At 51.7% G+C, this 4656-nt stretch overlaps 1 pseudogene; it reads left to right on the forward strand.

The window, feature by feature from the left end:
* Positions 1 to 2402: 2402 nt before the first annotated feature.
* On the forward strand, positions 2403 to 2499 carry LOC120229934 (annotated as a pseudogene).
* Positions 2500 to 4656: the final 2157 nt, after the last annotated feature.

The raw sequence follows: 4656 nt of genomic DNA on the forward strand, positions 1-4656 counted from the left end.
ACGTATAGGAGGATTAGGTGGAACTTGACGGAGGAACAAGGGGGAGAAGAAGGGCGGAAATGGTGGGGGAAAGGGAGAGAGGCAAACCATGAGAGACTCTTGAATGCTGACAAAAACTGAGGACTGATGGATGTGGGGGGGAGGGGGGGAAGGGCATGGAGGAGGACACTTGTGGGGATGAGCACTGGGTGTTATGTGGAAACTAATTTGACAATAAACTATTTGTAAAAAAAAATAAATAAAAAAAAATAAAAGTCACTGCTTTTGCCCGCAAAGGGTCAGGGAAAGCAGTCCTATCGCTCCCTGATGAAAATAGTTTGTGTTCATTAAAGACCCTTCCTGCCACCACCCCCAGAGAAGCGAGGTCTACAAACACGGCAACGACAGAGCAACTTCCTGGGGTCAGACTCGCAGCCACAAAGCCGAGGCAGGAACTCTGGAGCCTCAGCCCTCCTGCACCCGGGTCTTCAGGTACCCACCCCCACCTTAGACCCCCCACCTCGCCCCTTCTCCTCCCGCTCTGTGCCCCCGGAGACAAGCCGCGGCCTCTCTGACCAGTAGGAAGAGGGGATGGTGTGGCAGGAGATTGGAGAGAAGAGGGGAGTGAGGAGGGTGCTTATCTCTCCATGTCCCTCCCTGCGGCATCAGTCACCAGGAGGCTGGCTGTGCCCCTAAGCAGAAGCCACAGCCCCTGCTGGGTGGCCTTCTCTACGCAGTTTTCTCCCCTCAGGTTCTGCTCACATTCTCAGCCCCTGCCCCCTTCAGGACTAAGGACCGGAGCAGCTCACGCAGCCCCCCAATATCCAGGCCACTGCCCCCCTTCTGTGGTTTCTCTTGCCCTGCTCCTACCTTGTAAACAATCTCCTTGCCAGGTGCGTCATGGACTTCCCAGTCGTGCTGTTTGTTCCTGCCCAGACTCTGACAGGTACGCGGGTGCCAAGGTACTCATGTTCCACGTAGGAAGATGGGCTAAACCGAACACGGGACAAGATGTTGCCTACACGGTGTCTGAAGAAGGATGTTGGGGTAAGACCTTGATTTAAAGCAGTTCTCACTCATCAGCTGTAGGGTTTGAAAAAAAAATTTTTATGTCTACGGACCTCAGTTTCTTTGTCTGGAGATGATACCCAACCCTTCATGCTGATGTGAAGATTGAATAAGACAGAGCATCGGAAACACGGTCCAGTGCCTGGCATACAGCAAGTGGTAAATAAATAGAGTATAGGCTGCTGCTTCTTATACTTATTAATAATACTAATAGTAGTTCTACATAAAAGCTTAAAGCGTTTTTTATTCTATTCTCTAAACCACAAAATAATCTCCTTTCTCTAAAGCACATAGTCGTTTCATGTTATGTAAAAATGTTGGGACTTCAAGGGATGTCTTGGCTGTGGTTTGGGCCACACGTTAGTCCATCGGTGGAGGCCATCTCTTCAGTAGGTCCCTTGTCCCTGGCCCGGTGGTGATTCGCAGGCGCCCGCTGGTCTACATCGTGAGCCTGCTAATTCCCAGCATCTTCCTCATGCTTGTGGATCTGGGAAGCTTCTACCTACGGCACACCTGCCGAGCCAGGATTGTGTTCAAGGCCACTGTGCTGGTGGGCTACACCGTCTTCAGGGTCAGCGTGTCTGATGAGATGCCAAGGAGCTCAGCAAGCACCCCTCTGATTGGTAAGCAGCTTTGGGGCACCAGACATCCACGGTACTGGACTCCTGTCAGAGATGGGACATTGCATTTCTGGCTTGCGGGGGGGGAGATGCTGGGGTCCAGAGACGCTGGCCCATGCCACCTCCTCTGGTTCCTTCTGTCAGGGGTCTTCTTCACAGTTTGCACGGCCTTCTTGGTTCTCAGCTTATTTAAGTTCATCTTGTTGGTCAGACTCCTCCATGATGAGGGCAGCAGCGAGGATGAGTGGCCCCTCTCGTGCCTTCGAGGGGACGCTGACACTGATGGGCCTAGCAGAGACCCCCGAGCCCAGCTTGCTGGGGTGACAGGTTTGTGAGAAGCCTCGAGGCCCCTACCCTATTCTGCTTTATCACTCTCCGCCCCAGTTCCCGTCGGCGGAACACCAGGCCGGTGTCCCGCTGGGTGAAAAATGTGAAGCACTTGCTTGGCCTCTGTGCTGCATCTGATATGACCCCTCTGGAGACCGAAGGCCACCTACCACCTGCTGGCTTCCAGAAGGCCTCCTTTTAGCCTTGAGGTCAGGCCCTCAGTTGGCTTTCCTTGTTTTTGTTTGTGTTTTCCCATTTCAACCAGCTACCTAAAGTGACTGAGCCACTGACTCTGGAATAATAGAGTGCACACGCACATTATTTTCCATTTCCCATCACTTGTATATTTTGTATTTTTCCATTTCCCATCACTTGTCTGAAAAAGTGTATGATTGACCTCAGGGCTCGCTGGGGCCCCACATATACCAAAACTGGAACAATACAGAGGTTAGCATGATCCCCGTGCTAAGATGATATGCCAACTTGTGAGGCTGTTTTTACTGTTCGCTTGAAAGTTGCCAGAGGGATGCCTACCCCTAGGCATGCCTACCCCTCAGACCATGATCTCAGTTTGTGAGTTGGAGCCCCGCATCAGGCTCCGTGCTGACAGCTCAGAGCCTGGAGCCTGCTTCAGATTCTGTGTCTCCCTCTCTCTCTGCCCCTCCCCTGCTCTCTCTCTCTTGTTCTCTCTCTCTCTCTCTCTCACACACGCACACAAATAAATAACAAACATTAAAAAATAATTTAAAAAAAAGAAAGTTGCGGGGTGCCTGGGTGGCTCAGTCGGTTAAACATCCGACTTCGGCTCAGGTCATGATCTCACGGTTTGTGGGCTTGAGCCCTGCGTTGGGCTCTGTGCTGACAGCTCAGAGCCTGGAGCCTGTTTCAGATTCTGAGTCTTCCTCTCTCTCTGACCTTCCCCTGCTCATGCTCTCTGTCTCTCTCTCTCTCAGAAATAAATTTAAGAAAAAGAAAGTTGCTAGAGAGAGTATATCCTAAAAGCTCTGATCATGAGAAAAAAAGTACATAACTATGTGTGGTGTTGGATGTCAATCAGACTTACTCTGATGATCATTTTGACATATGTGTGTGTATATATATATATGTATCTCAAATTATGCTGTATACCTGAAACTAATATAATGTTATATGTAAATTATATCTCAATTAAACAGAAAGAACCATCCCAGCCTCTAAAGCTCCAGCGGAGCCAGTGAGGCTGGCCCGTCCCTAGCGCAGGACACCACCTGGGTGGCTCCAGCCTAGGCCGCCACCCTCACAACACGGCACTGCCACGTTCCCCAGGGCCTCCTTCAGCACAGCCGGGCTCCCCTGAGCGGGCAGGAGAGAGTCCCCAGGGCCAGCCCAACCCACTGCCCCCCCCCGTACCCCCTCTAAACCTTCCTTGTAGGATGGGGCCATCAGCACCAGTGCCAAGTCCAGGGGGCACAGAAGCCCTCGGCTCCCCTCTCATGCACAGCCCCCCATCTGTCAAGAGCACCAGGCCCAGTCAGAGACCCTGAAGGAAGTCTGGTTCCAGCTCAAGTCCATCTGCACCTACTTCCAAACCTGGGATGAGGAGGACCATGGGGAGGCTAAGTGGCTGGCCCTCCTGGGACGTCTCCACCGCCTGCTCTTTCAGGCCTACCTCGTCATGCTGGGACTCTGTGCGGTGACCCTGTGCCCCCTCTGGGCACTGTGGGGCAGCTTGTGAAGACCGAGAGCTGCCCGTCTCCACCAGCGTGCTCTCTCAGCACTCGGGGAAGGCTGCACAGTTTTGTGGGGAGGTTGGAGAGGGGGGTGTGGGGGTTTAAAGAGCTCCCTTCTTGGTGCCTCTTTTCATTCAGTGCAGGTACCCACACCTAATGAGGACCCGGACGGCCCAGGGCTAGTGCATTCATGGCGTACGTGCCTGGCCGTCTCCAGGTATATGGAGAAAAGGAAGCCCGCCGTCTCATTCCAGGCCATCCCCCAAAGGTGACACCACTAGCAATGTCTTTCAGAAATTTCTAGGTACCTACATACTTGTATGTTTGGACAGGTTTGGGTTTTGTTTGGTTGGTTGGTTTTGTTTTTAGTGTAAGATCACTTCATCTCCCCATTTTATCTTAGTCACTGAGGCAGCCATTTAAAACCTTTACCGAGTGTCAATTAAGCCCTAAGCATGTTAGGTGCACGAGAGAACACAAAATAAGTCACAGATCATTCTTCACTGGAATGATTCCCAAGGTCAACCTCGTACAAAGCAGAATGCAAAATTGCCACCTTGTCTGTTCCCACTGTTGGATGGAAGCCAGGCTCCAAGCCTTCCAGACCCAATCCAGCACAACATGGATTCAACACACTCCGTGTGTAAGGCACTGAGCTGGGGGATGGGCTTCATGCATGGCCCTGGGGTTCAAGGAAATTATAATCCACTATCCTTGTAGTAAGCAGCTAGGGCCGCCATAACAAAACACCACAGACTGTGTGGCTTGAACAGAAATTTATTTTCTCACTGCTCTAGGGGCTGGAACTTTCTTCTGAGGCTTCTCTCCTTGGCCCATAGATGGCTGTCTTCTCCCTGTGTGCTCACACGGTCTTTCCTCTATGCATGGACACGTCTGTGTCCAAATTTCCTCCTCCTACAAGGACACCAATTATTGGATTGGGGTGTGCATTA

Source organism: Hyaena hyaena, unplaced genomic scaffold (assembly GCF_003009895.1).
Source record: "Hyaena hyaena isolate Hyena2069 unplaced genomic scaffold, ASM300989v1 scaffold_36, whole genome shotgun sequence".
NCBI lineage: Eukaryota > Metazoa > Chordata > Mammalia > Carnivora > Hyaenidae > Hyaena > Hyaena hyaena.